Here is a 14920-nt window from a genome sequence, read left to right as displayed (position 1 = left end):
CTATAAATGAACTTCCAGTTGCTTGCTAATAACCTGCCCATTATTTATAACTTTCTTTTTGTGGCTCTATGCTTTCTTTAAAAAGTTAAAATAAAATCTTGACTGACAATTGTTTGGAACACAACCTATTTATGAGCGTGGGATTACATTAAAACCAAAATCCCACTTGCTGTCAGGTTACTTATAAATCCTGTATTTATATGGAAGCAGTTCTACCTTTCAAAGTAAGTTGTGTATGTATCTCTGTGATTTCCAACACTGCCACAATTTATGCAATTAGGACACACAAAACAGTTAATCCAACACTCTTCAAGAAAACACCATATGGCGAATGACAGCGTGGTGTGCTGTGGGAGGGCCCGGAGGCCCTGGAGGCCCTGGAATGGGAGGCCGAGGTAGTTTCCATGCAGGATAGGATTTGGCAGTAGCATCTCAGTCTGAGGTCGTGATCCGGGTCATGGTCGGGTTGGGGCGAGGCCTTGGAGCTCACAGAGGCAAGTCCGAGGACAAGGAGTGGATCCCATCACCAAGCTGGGCCGCCTGATCAAGGCAAGCACATGAATATCAAGTTCTTGGGGGAGATCTATCTCTTCTGCCTGTGCATTAGGGAATCTGAGATCATGGTGTTTTTCTTTTCCTGGGGACATCCCTCAAGGACAAGGTTTTGAAGCTAATGCCGGTGCAAAAGCAGACCCGTGCTGGCCAGAGGACCCGGTTCGAGGCATTTGTCGCCATTGGGGACTACAACGGACACGTGGCTCTTGGTGTTAAGTGCTCCACGGTGGCAGCCACTGCCATCCACGGGGGCATCATCCTGGAAAGCAACCCATCGTCCCTGTGTGGGGAGGCAACTGGGGGAACAAGATCCACAAACCCCACACCCTCCCCTGTAAAGTGATGGGCCTCATCCCCGCCCCCAGGGGCACTGGCATTGTCTCAGCTCCTGTGCCCAAGAAGCTACTGCTGAGGGCTGGTATCGATGACTGCTACACCTCCGCCAGGGGCTGCACTGCCACCCTGGGCAACTTGGCCATGGCCACCTTTGATGCCATCTCTAAGACCTACAGCTATCTCACCCCCGACCTCTGGAGAGAAACCATGGTCACCAAGTCTCCCTATGAGGAATTCACCAACCATCTTGTAAAGACCCAGTTTCTGTGCAGAGGACCCAGGCTCCAGCTGTGACCACCACAGAATTTTATGCAAGAAAAATAAAGTAAATAAAGCCTGAAAAAATTTTAATCCAACAGAAATCAAAATTACGTGTATTATCAGTGAATGAACTAGCAAAATGATAATGATTATAGTCAGAATAACAAAGGAGAAAGTGCTCTAAAAAGAAACAAAAGAAAAATAATAAAACTACGTTTTGGTCAAAGGAAATTGAACCAAAGCTATTGGGCAATTTCCCATAAGATAGGGAAGTAATCCTTCTCAGTCTATGAGGTCCAGTTCTGGCTTTTCATTCTTTTGCTACAGAGCTTTCAGAGGGCTTTAGAAAAAATGTGTTGCAGCAGGCAATCACGCACAATGGTTTCTGGAAGGGTTGTGAGAGAGCCAAGACTCTTTGGTTTGATATGAATTACATTTTCATCTCTGGTTTTGGAGTTGAAATACTGGCGCATGCTCAGCTTTCCCCGCTAACATTTGCTTTGGCTGTAGTCTGAGTTTCAACTGCATCAGTTAACATCTCCTGCTTTGCCCAATGCATTTCATGCTTGTCACCTAACATTTCACTTGAATCGTTTTCAACTTCTCTCTTCTGAACAAACCTATACTTATCCCATGATTGGGTACCGACATAATCAAGTCATGTTTGTTCATTCATTTTTACTGCTTAAACCTGTGTTTGGGGAAATGAGTACCTTCACTTTTGAATAGTGGATAAAGAATGTAAATTTGTGCAGGATGATTTTGTCATAAACACTAATTACCATCCCTTGGGTGAGTTACCTGAGTCATAACTTAAATATGATTCAGGCCAGCCCAAAACATCCATATGTCTAGGAAGAAATTAGTGTTTCTCCCAGAAGGCCCTAGTGAGAAAGAATGAGGCAATATTTAGCATCTTGTGATGGGCACCTGGCTCTTGGTGTTAAGTGCTCCACGGTGGTAGCCACTGCCATCCACGGGGCAGCATCCTGGCCAAGCAATCCATCGCAAGATTTTACAACAGGACAAGAGACTTGAGGGCCAGGCATTGTTGAGAAGGAGAGGTTTTTCCAATCCCTTGGATCCTCCCTTAGCATATATACCACAAAGCTGGAAGACACAAGCTCTGTGTGTTCTATAGTTCAGAGATTGTCTTTCTGCCCGAGGTCGAAAGAAAAAAAGAAATGCTAAGAAGAGCAAAGAGAGTGCGAGTCATGAGCCGGTGAGATGCATCTGCCCAACTTCCCCTGAGGGCCAGAAAGGGGATTAGGTAACAGTTAAGGGACTGAAACACCAGCGATGGCACTTTCCTGGCTTCCATTCTCCCCATGGGTTTCGGGGAGGATCCCTTCCTGACAGTAGTTCGAAACCCGTATGCAGTATCGTGAGGCAGAGGGAGCACTTGAGGTTTTAGTTTCCCAAACTGTCCTTGGTTTCATTACAGCATAGACAGAAAGCTGTGCCAACTGCGGGTCTGGCTGGGGAGCTTGCCAGAAGGGGTTGCCATAGTGGAACAATGTTTTGTGGTGAGGACTGTGAGAGGACTGCCTGGCCTGTGGACAAATGATAACTGCAACCAGGCCATGGAGGAATCTATGGTCCCGAGAGGGCAGAATTGAGGAAGAGTTGGGGCACCACTGGAAAACGGCCAAATGTTCACCAGCCACAGACTTCAGCATTGGGGACAGCAGGGACCCAGCACCCAGACTCACACATCAGACAAGCTAGAGGACATGGGGCCTAAAGACTCCCAACATGATTTCTTTGCTTTACGATCAATAAGTTTTGGATATCATCTTGAAAAGAAGGAGCCAGGAGAGGGATGCATGACTGGAAACCCAAGGACATAGCACATTACAGAGGTGACTGTTCGAATTACTATCTCACTACTCCTCCACAGAGACTGAAATGTTAGTTTTTTTCTCCCATTGGTGAGAACTCATAAAGGAAACAAGATCACTAGAAACATGGTAAAGAGCATTTTTTTCCTTTACAAATCCAAGCTGTTAGATTTTCAATGCATGACATAAGCTAAAATGAACTGAACCTAAAGTAGATTTAAAAGAAAATAATGCTTTTGACTCAAAGTGGAAGAATTACTGATATGAAAGCAATATAAGAAAAGTTTGTTTTTGTAATCACTCTTTTGCACCCACCCAATAAGGAGCATGAAATGCAATTTTCTGCATTTAAAAATATTTCTATGTGGTGCAGTAGATTGTATTAATATCAGTAAGTATTAAGTGCCTTTCCTGCAAGAGGTTCATTCATCTCACCCCATTATACTATGGGCCATGTGATTTGTGTCAGCCAATAAAAAATGAGGAGAAGTGACATCACTCACTTCCTCAAAGATCTTTAAGAGCCAGCTCATGGTTCATTGTGATTTGTTTTCCCCTTATCTCGGGGTTGTGGTAGCACATGTCAAGATGGCACCCTTATCAGCCTGGGCTTTTAAGAGACTACAATGAGCAGAGCCTCAAGCTGACCCAAAGGGAACATGTAGCATGTACAAAAAATAAACTTTTTATAAGCCACTGGATGTTTAGGCTGTTTGTTGTTACAATATATGATAACCTGTCCTGGTGTATGCATATGGCATAGAATTATAGTTTTTTTGATGGTTATGTTTTGCTTTTGGTGAATTTAAAGAAATTTTATAGGATGGATTTAAAATGTTTCTGTTTTATTCAAATTACTTTAAAATTTGGCTGAGACATGCTCATACTAAGATTAAAGAATCAGGTTTAAAAACCTACAGTGAGTGGTTAAACTCGTAATGAATAATATTCATTATTCTATCTATGCAAAGTAGCTTTCGAAGAAATTCTGTATCCATATGAAGGATATCTTTTTTGCCATCGTTTTTCTTAAAAGTATTTTCTTTTTATCATGAAAATTTGCGAACATATATAAAAATAGGCAGCATGAGCCCAAATGTATCCACCACATAGCTTCAACACTATCAATTCTTGGCCAATCTTCTTTCCGTATTCATAGCCATCTCAACCCGCTGCAAATTACTTTAAGCAAATCCCAGGCATCATTATATATATATAATTTATCATGTACAATTGTTTTTGTATATACCCTTAAAGGACAAGAATGATTCCTTTAAACAAATAATGGTATTTCCTTAATATTATCAAAAATCTAGTCAATGTTCTAATTGCCTTGATTTTCCTTATTTTTATTAGTTGTTTGTTTGCATTGGTATTCAAACAAGATCCGTACTTTGAGTACAATTAATGGTATGTTGATATGTCTCAAGTCTCTTTTGCTCTTATAAGTTCTCCCTCTGCTTTTCTCCTTGCAGTTTTTGTTATTATTGTTGAAGAAACAGAACCATGATCCTGGAGGTTTCTAATTATTTAGATTTTGCTGATTGTATCATGTGGTGTCATTGAATATGTTCCTCTGACCCCCTATTTATTATAAATTGATATTTAGATCAGTAGTGAGATGAGGCTTGGTCACATTCAGGTTTAATCTGGAAAAAATACTACATCTTTTTTTTTTTTTAAGTATATTGGGGTGACAATTGTTAGTAAAGTTACATAGGTTACAGATGTACAATTCAGTAATACATCATCTATATATCACATTGTGTGTTCACCACCCAGAGTCAGTTCTCTTTCTATCACCATATATTTGATCCCTTTTACCTTCATCTACCACCCCCCTACCCCGTACCTTCTGGTAATCACCAAACTATTGTCTGTGTCTATCAATTTCTGTTTCTTCATTACAAAAAAAAACAAAAATAAAAAAATACTACTTCACCGAGTTTAACATAGTTGATGTGTTTCATTCCCTAAACTACCATGCTTATTGATTCTCAAATTGTCCCATCTTTGGTTTATGGCAACCTTTCCAAGATAGGTCTTGAATCTTTGTGGCACCACCCTAGTAATCATAGATGCCTTCTTTGTTTGGGGTATGACAAGATGTTCAAGGGTTATTGTTCACTTTCTATCCCAGATCTGGGCTCTGCCAATCTCCAAGAAGTCTTAATTTTTTAGCACAAGTCTGCATCCTGGGATACTCATTGTGGTAGAGTTGGTTATTTTTTTCCCAAAGATTTTGTATGAATAAAGCTAGAAAATATATATTTTAAAATAAAATACATCATGAATTGATACTAATTTATTTTTTTTAGGAGGGCACAGCTCACAGTGGCCCATGTGGGGAACAAACCAGCAACTGTGGTGTTATTAGCACCATGCTCTAACCACTGAACTAACTGGCCACCCCTATACTAAATTTTTTAATTAAAAATCAGCTCTACAAGATTTTTTACATAATCTCATCCACTTTACACCTCCTTTCACTCTGAAAATCCCAGTTTTTAATGTCAGAAAGATAATTAGCTCATTTGTTCCATTACACACTATACACACAGTCTTGGAATAACAAACCAACACTACCATGAAATATTTAAGATTTTTTGAAGGAGCGAATTTTTGGTCCTTATAGTATAGTGTTACTTGGAATAGTTACTCTCTGAGCAGCTATGCTGTCAACTGGATACACAGTGCATTTGTTTCATTTTACTTGTGAATTTTAAGGGTTACTTTTCAAAAAAAAATTTTTTTTTCTAATTATGGGAAAGATTTGCATTGTTTTAAAACTGTAGTATCAAATCTGCAACATGGGACATATTCAAAGAAATCTAGCTCCTATCCTTATCCCCTTCATTCCATTTCCCCCTTCCAACTTTTTATGTCTCAATTCATAACTATTCCTACATTTTTAATATAAGAATATATGTGTGGGTTTGTGTATGTGAATATATGGATGAATATATATGTATTCCTATAGATAGATTGTAATATATTGTAAACAAATTTCTTCATCTTGCTTTTTCTCATAAAAGTATTTTTTAGAGATTTATCCAAGGTAATATGGAGAGATAGTCCTCATTCCATTTAAAAGATACGTAGTACTCCATCATGTGACTATGTTATAGTTTATTCAATGAGACCCGTATTAGATCAAAAGGAAAATACTTATATAATTTTGCTAGATATTGTGAAATTCCCTTCCAGAGATATTGCATAATTTTGCAATCCTACCACTAAAGTATGAAATTGTCTGTTTCTGCACAATCTACCAAATTATTTTAATTTTTTGGACTTTTGCAATCTGATAAATGAGAAAATATATTCCATAACAGTTTTAATTTGCATCTTGCTCTACTATAAGAATTGTTTTTCATATGGCTGTGAGCCATTTAAATCTTGTTTTCTCTGGAGTGTTTATATCTGTAGCCCATTTTTTTTCATTATGGTTGTTGGCCTATTTCTTTCTCTATTTTTAGAAGCTTTTATATATTAGGGATATTCATATTTTGTGAATATGTTGCAAATATTTTTCCAAGTTTTTTATTTTGTTTATGTTTTTGTTGTTGTTTTGTTTTGTTTTGACAAGGAGGGAATTGAACACAATAGTGATTTTCAGTGTAATCACATTTATCCATCTTCTCCCTTATTGTTTCTGAATTTTGAGTCACACTTCAAAATGTTTTCTTAACTACCAAGTTATAGAGAACACCTATATTTTCATCCAGTACTTCCTTGATGTCACATTTCTATATGTAAATTTCTGATATATTTGTAATTTATCTATAGTTCAATATGAGGAATCGAGTTTTTGTAGTTTAATTTTTCAGTAATCCCAGTGCTACTTATTAAAAGTCTATCTACCACCCATTTATTTGAGATGCTGCCTTTCTTACATTGCTAAATATCATTATGCACTTGAAGCTGTTACTAAATTTTTTATTTTCTTTCATTGCTCAGTCTACATAAACCAAAAACAAACTTTAATTATAGAAGCTTTATATTATCTTTCAACATTCAATAAGGGACAGTCCAATATTTTACTCATTTCCCCTAAAGGATTTTATAGCTACTCTTGCTTATTTTCTGACAAATGAAGCCCCCCAAATATTTAATGGCATTTTTATACAGAGTATATTAAATATATAAATCATTTTTAGGAATAACTAACCTCTTCATGCTGTTGACTCTTTCTATTGATAAACATGGCATGGCCTTCTATTTATTCAATTTGAATTTTATGTCTTTTAGGATATTTTATAGCTTTCATTATAGAGAATTTTGAAATTATTAACTTATTAAGTTAATGTCTTGAATTTTTGTTGTTGTTGTTGTTGTTGTCATAAACACAGTCTTCTATTCCATTACATTTTCTGACTGGTTTGTGTTTGAATACATGAATATATGAAGCTTTATATAAGCTGCTACTTTACAAAAATTTTTAATAAACTGTCTTATTATTTCAAGTAACTTTCTTTTTACTCTTTGAGGTTTTCCAAATATATCCCATTATCTTCAAGTAGAGACAGTTTTACCTTTTCCTTTTCCATTCTTATGCTGTTAATTGCTCTATTTTTATCTAATTGCATTGAGTAATTCTTCTAACATAATGTTAAGTATAAGACCTTTATTTTTTACTTTAACAAGAAAGCCTTTTGTGTTTCTCCATTAAGTACAGTGAAGGCTTTGGGGATAAAACACACACACACACACACACACACACACACACACACCATGAATATTATAAATTAAGGAAGTATCCATTAACTCCTCCTTCATTTAGTCTTTTTCACATGAACAGGTATTGAATTTTGTCAAATGCTTCTATAGAGACAATCATATTATTTTCTCCCAAACTCTTTCAATATGATGTCTTATACAAATAAATTGCTTAATATTGACCTACCCTTGTATTTCTGGAATAAAATCCACTTAGTCATGGTTTCTTAACTTTGACGTACTGTTAGATTGTATTGGCTGATAACGTATTAAACATTTTTACATCAATACTAATAAGTGAAATGGGTCTATAATTTCCTTTTTGTTGCAATCTTTGTCAAGTTTGGAGAGTAATGCTATACAATGTATAGAAAGAATTTTTAAATTGCCCATTCTTTATATACTCTGGTTTGAGTAGAATTGAGATTATTTAATCTTTAACAGTTTGATACATATACCCTGTGAACTCATATGGGCCACCTTGGGGTGCGGGGAGCTCTTTAACTTCTTTGTTTTACTGTAATTAGTCTGTTTCAATGATCTCTCTCTACTGAAGTCAGTTTTGGTAATTTGTATTTTTTTTTTAAAGTAATTGTCAATTTAATTTATTCGTCATTTCATTTACTGTGAGATTTGCTTTGGCCGATGGGGTTTCGAAAACGTGACACTAGCTTGAAAAACAGTTGTGCATTGAGCGTTCCTCTCTTGCTGCAGTTGAAGCATTGGGACCATTATGTAAATGAGCCTCAGCTAGCCTGATACAGGGTGAAAGATCACATGGAAAGAACCCGGATGCCACAGCCATCAGCCTATCAACATTCAGCCACGTGACTGAGTTCATCTTAGATTGTCCCGACTCCAGCTGATCAGAGAACCCAATCAAAACTAGCCGAGCCAGTCTAAACCAGAAGTCCATCCAGTCAAACCACAGAGAGAGAGAAAATAAAGTGACTTTTTAAGCTGCGAACTTGGAGGCTGTTTGTTATATGACATGAGCTTATTGATACAGATTTCAATGTAAAACAGAATCACAAAATTCTACTGAGTGGCCATAGTTACCGAAGAAGTAATGCTTATACTGAGACCTGAAGGATGGAATGAGCCACGTTTTTGAATGAGGTGAAGGTGGGTTGGGACTGAGGATGAAGAAAGAAGACAATAATAAATGCGGAGGGTTGAGCTGTAAGACTATGCAGGGGATTGTATTATAAAACAACATACGGAGTTTGGATTTTACATGCAATGAGAAACCATTTAAAAGGGCTGTAAGGAGGCATGTGGCATGATCTGATTTTCAGGGTTGTTTCGTTTTTTTGCTTTTTTCAGAGAAAGTCAACAGGAGGACCCTCTGAAATAAATCGCTAGTTACTTTAACCTGTGTCTTCATTCATTTCTTTAGACCTTTGTTTAGTTTCTACTGTGTACCAGGCATAGTACCTAGAGCTAATCATCCAGCACGTAGAAGTTAGTGATACAAAAAGAATGATAAATGGCCTCAGTCTAGTGGGACAACAAAATAAAAATAAATAATATTAATACTAATGAAACTGTAACTTTGACTAAAGTGAATACTATGGCTTATATGCTGAAATTATCTTAAAACGTTCATAACTTTAGTTATTTACTTGACCTGTGAATACTGAACAAAAGTAGGAAAAGAGAGGGAGAGGTACTACAGAAAAACAGAAAATAAACAAAGGCATTGTAAAATATAGAGGCTCAGCATGGGTAAGTCAAGGTGGAGGGTAAAAAGGAAAAGTGTCACCAGCATCCAGGGATCCACCCTAGAATCAAAATGTGAGTGTCTAGTTAGAAAGGAAGGAATAACTCAGTTCAGGTCAGAGACCAGGCTTCAACCTCCAAGAAAGATGGATTTTGTTAGTAGCAGTTCAAACTTCCTAAGGCTTGGGCATGTCTGGAGGTGTTAGGGGAGCAGAACCCTGGGGCCTGGGCAACAGTGGACGTGGTCCAGCAACATCAACCCAGCCCAGCCCCCATTGGACATGTCGTTTTCAATTTATAATCTGATATGGCCACGGTTGACTCAGGAATTTGGTGAGGGTCACACAGTAGGCTGTAGTTTGAAAATATAGACTCTGCGGTATCATCAAATGTCAAAAGTATAGGAGTCAGGTAAGTAAAGTAAAAAAATAAATAAATTGGGAGATTTTTAAAGTTGGAATATTCTACTGTTATCCTCCTGGTTTTGATTCTCTAGATTTTAGCTATGTTTTGGGGGGTAATAGAGAGTAGTGGAGACTGTAGCTAACTGGGATCCATACATCTGACTAAAGGCAGCTGCCAAGACTCCAGTCACCTTTTAAGCGGAATGCAGGCCCCGTGTTACCATAGCTTTTGATTTTTCAAGAGAAGTCAGGAGATAACTAAAAGAAATCTTCCACTTTAAAAAAAAAATATTGTGACTTTTGAAAATTTTGAGTGCTCTCTCTGCAAACAAAACAAAACAAAGCAAAGCAAAACAAAACAAAACAAAAACACAGGTAATACATCTGTATACTGATTTAGGTCCTCAAGTCCCAATTTTTAAGACTTGTGCCCTATAAAAATTTCAGTTGAATAGGAGAGAAAGATGCAGAGTCTGACAAGTGAGGTTTTGTGTAAGGAAAAAGAAATCCCTGCTCCTCCAGGTACAGACAGCAGAGGTCCAGGGCTTGAAAGAATGGTGGTGGACAGGCAGGAACTATGCACTTGCAATAGGAGCCTATATTAGTAAGTGTTTGGGGTCATTAGAGGCTAAAAGCAGACCTTGGATATAGAACCCTAAAGAAAACAAAAATTCAGGATGTCTTTGACTTCAAGAATATCTTTTTTCTCTATCATCTTTCTCTGGTTTTTTAAACAATTTTCCCTCTAAACACTTCCAGTTCCCTAGTCAAATAAGTTTATTGTACTCTCTCCCCATTCCAGGATTGATTGCTTCAAGATTCTTCAAATGAACTATTTTCCCAACCTCAAAAGTATATCTAAGGCAAATAAGTACATAAAAAGATGTTTGACATCATTAGCATTCAAGGAAATGCCAATTAAAACCGCAAGGAGATATTACTACACACTCATCAGTATGGCTGAAATGAAGAATCGTGATAACTCCCAATGTTGGCATGGCTGCAGAAAAACTGAATCACTTACATATTTTTGGTGGGAATGTAAAACAGTACAACCACTCTGAAAAACAGTTTGACAGTTTCTTATAAAACAAAACACGTAATTACTGTGAGTCCTAGTAATTTCACTGGTGGGCATTTCTCCCAGAAAAATGAATACTCATGTTCACATAGAAACCTGTATACAAATGTTCTCAGCAGCTTTATCATAATAGCTAAAAAACTCGAAACAACCTAGATTTCCTTCATGAGGTAAATAAACGAAGTGTGACACAAATTAGGAGGAACAAACAATTGATTTTATAATTTGTCTTTCTTATTAAGATCTTTAATCCGTCTAGATTTCTCCTTTGTAAATAATGTCATAAAGAGACTTAGCTGTATTTGTCCTAGTTACTATCAGTACTACCTACTGAAAAACCCACCATTTACCCAATTTTTTGAGGTCCCATCTTTATCATAAATCAAATTCCGCATAGGTACATTTCTAAGCTTCCAACATGTTCCATGGGTCCATTTGCATGTTCATGCACATGAACTTGAGGGTTTTTATTATCACAGTTTTGTAGTACATATTGCTAGTTGATCTGGTCCTTTCCACCTCATTGCTCTACTTCATAGCTATCTTAGCTGTTCATGGATATTTGATATCCCATATACATTTCAGAGTACATCTGTCAAGTTCTATAACAAATCCTGCCACAAGTATTATTGAAATTGCATTGAGTTTGTATATAACTTTGTGAAAATTTACACAAATGCAGCTGAGTTGTCCCACCCATGAACAATGCACACATTTTAATATAATCAAATGTTGGAACCCTTTAATAATGTCTAAAATTTTCCATGTAAAGTACTTACTTATCACTTGTTAGCTAAATTCTTAAATACATTATATTATTGGTTGGTTTTGTAAATAAATCTTATTTTCTATTATAGTTTCTAAGTTGTTTTTGTGGTATAGAAAAACAGAATATATTTGACACATTTATCTTGAATATAGAAAATTGGTGGATTTTGTTTTCATTATTTTTCTTTTCATTTCACTGCTTTTTAATGTAGATAATCATATCACCTGCCAATTACAGCATTTTATCAAATTTATCATATTATGACATTTCCAAATCTTACTCTTCTTATGAGCTTTTCATGTCATACAGCTTTAGCATCACCTCAGCCATATTTATCAGTCACAGTAATATTGAGTATCATTGTCATATCCTAATCTTAATGGAACTGTCTCTCTAGCTTCTCCACAAACTGTGATGCTGCTTTATTCTGGGGTATAGCTCTTGTGCCAGGCAGAACTTGTTAGCCCGCAAATCCACTCCTTGATCTTCCCTTGCTAAGTAAGCCCTTTATTATAGATGAAAGAATCCCTATGGTTGCATATCCCAGTGCCAGTATGTCACATGGTCCCCAACTAGGTCTAGCCAAAGGCACTGGCAGGAGATTAGAACATGAGAAAAAGAGAGAACTGGGGTATTTCTTCACTGTTCTCATGACTTCAAGAGACTGCTTCTCTCCTTTGGCTCTCAACCCACATTCTTGCTGTGATTCCCATTCTGCCAAGTGGCCTCCTCAGACTCTGGTCTCTGGTAACACCGTCTCGTCCTTGTGACCTGCAGTGTTGGGGTACTAGTGCCATCTCCTCTCTGTGGCCCCCCGTGTTGGGGTACTAGTGGCTCCCTACTTGTTGGTCTCCTCACTGTCCCGTGCTTGATATTCCACACATTACCTGTGTAACAAATTCCCTGCACTAAATTTCCTCTGATATAAATATTAAAGTGGTTTCTGTTTTTCTGGTTGTATCCTCGGAAAGTGGGATAAAAGTTAGACTCTTAGGGTTGATAAATATCTTTTTATGACTAGCTTTCTGAAAGTGTTTTTAAAATAATTACATTTGATCAAGTACTTTACTGCACCATTTGAAATAATCATATGTTTCTGCTCCTTTAGTCTATTAATGTAGAGATTATACTGATCATTTTTCTGCTGTTGAATCATCAGACCATTGGCTTACCTACTATTTCAATTAAAATCATTGAAATTCTCCTGCTACCACTGATGACCTAAGTTATGTCTGTGCTCCTTAGGCGTGACTGCCCGACAGCCCAGCAGCCCTTCTTTATTCGCATCTATAGCCAAATCGCACCTGGCCAAGGCTGCTCCCAATACCCTTAACCTCCGCTCTTCCCCACCCTCAACCCTGCTAACAAACAGAATTCTATCTGGAAGCAAGCTTCTTTTTTTGATTTCCCAAATCATTTTGGGCCACCATCATGAACGGTCCTAAAGTTCATATGCATTCAGTCCTTGTAAATTGTTATTATCAGAATTGTGTTCCCCCAAAATTTATATGTTGAGATCCTAACACACAGTATGTCAGAATATGACTCTATTTGCAGATAGGGTCTTTAAAGAGGTCATTATGTTAAAACGAGGTCATTAAGGTGAACCCTAATTCAATATGTCCTTGTAAGAAGAGAGTAGGACATAGATACACACAGAGAGAAGATCATGTGAGAACACAGGGAGAAGGTGACCCACTTCTAAGCCAAGGAGAGAGGCCTACCGGGAAACCAACCCTGACGAGACCTTAATCTCAGAATTCTGGCTTCCACAACTGTGAGAAAATAAGTTTCTTACACTCAGTTTAAGTCACCCAGCCTTTAGGTCTTTGTTACTGCAGCCCTAACAGACTAATAGAGAAGGACATGGCAGGAAAAGTGCGTGTGTGTTGAGGTTGGGGTGAACCTGGACATGGCACTACCCCCACGAGACAATTTATGTGTTCACTTTCCTTTATCCACACATGTACATAAAAAGCATTAATTGAGAAACAGCCAATCTACACAAAAAAACATTTTCAATAAGTGAATGATCACTATCATATGCCTTTTAGAGAAACTGATATGAATGAAATAGTAACAATAATAAGAAATAATAGCAACAATAATAGTTGCAAATATTAATAATAATAGAAAGTGGTTACCGGGCATGTACTGAGCACTGGTCAAACACTGCACTGTGAGGTTTGCAAACATTATTTTATTTTGAATCCTCTGAATCTAATAAAGTGATTCTTCATGAGCCCCCACGTAACAGATGGGGAGATGGAGTCTCCCCAACATACTTGCTGTAGTGTAATAAGGTAAATGGCAAAAGCAGATTTTACTCGAAGGGCTATCTCCGAAGTACATTCTCTTTCCATTACAGCACATGTTTTTAAAAAATGATCTATCTTCAGTCAATTTTTATCAGGAAGAATAAATGCAAATAATTTAACACTAATGATAAAGTTGGAAATGATTTTAAAACTTGCCCTGAGAGGAAAGCAAGCCTATAATCAGCAAAGATAAATCATCTTTATCTTTCACAGAAATAACTGTAATCAAAGCTGTTCTCATATCTCAGTGATGCTGACCTCCTTTTTAATGGCTTGTATTTTAAACTTGAGTTCAGGCACAAATAGTAGATAAAATGGAATATGAATATATCTGCATTGGCCAGAAGAATTCTCAGAGTTCTAACAATTTTATACTCCAAAAGTTTTACCCACATTCAAAACTATATGAAAAAAGTTTTAATTCAAAAATTAAAAATATTATTCAGCTTTCAGTGGATGCAAGAACTTTAAATCTATATATAACTTACTATAAGAAATAGTAATAAATACTACATTCTACTTGGAAAAAAATTGAAGCATAATTTAAATACACTATTCATATTAGCATATTCTGGGGAGATCGGGTTTTTACCTAGAATTATTTTCAGGTGTTCTTTTTCATTTAAGAGGATATATTCTATTTAGGAGAATAATAGGAATTATCTTGTATTAGTTTTATCAAGCAGTATCTTCCTTTTTACCTTTTATATTTTATATAAATTCACCTAATTTAAGAAAGCTGTGTCTTACCTTCCATTTATTAAAGCACCTTTTATTAAAATATATTAAAGTACCCTTGCATTTACTATTTGCCACATACATAGAGCTTTAAGCTCAAGGGAACATGTTATAAAGAAAGGGCACCATAACTTAATCAATGGGCTTCAGAAGACAGATGGAATTAAACATTTGAG

General features: G+C 36.8%; 1 pseudogene; it reads left to right on the top strand.

Annotated features, from left to right (window-relative positions):
• Positions 1–270: 270 nt before the first annotated feature.
• On the top strand, positions 271–1220 carry LOC109439519 (small ribosomal subunit protein uS5 pseudogene; annotated as a pseudogene).
• Positions 1221–14920: the final 13700 nt, after the last annotated feature.

Source organism: Rhinolophus sinicus, chromosome 7 (genome assembly GCF_057876585.1).
Source record: "Rhinolophus sinicus isolate RSI-liver-muscle chromosome 7, RSI-T2T, whole genome shotgun sequence".
NCBI lineage: Eukaryota > Metazoa > Chordata > Mammalia > Chiroptera > Rhinolophidae > Rhinolophus > Rhinolophus sinicus.
This window is presented reverse-complemented; position numbering and strand designations above follow the sequence as displayed.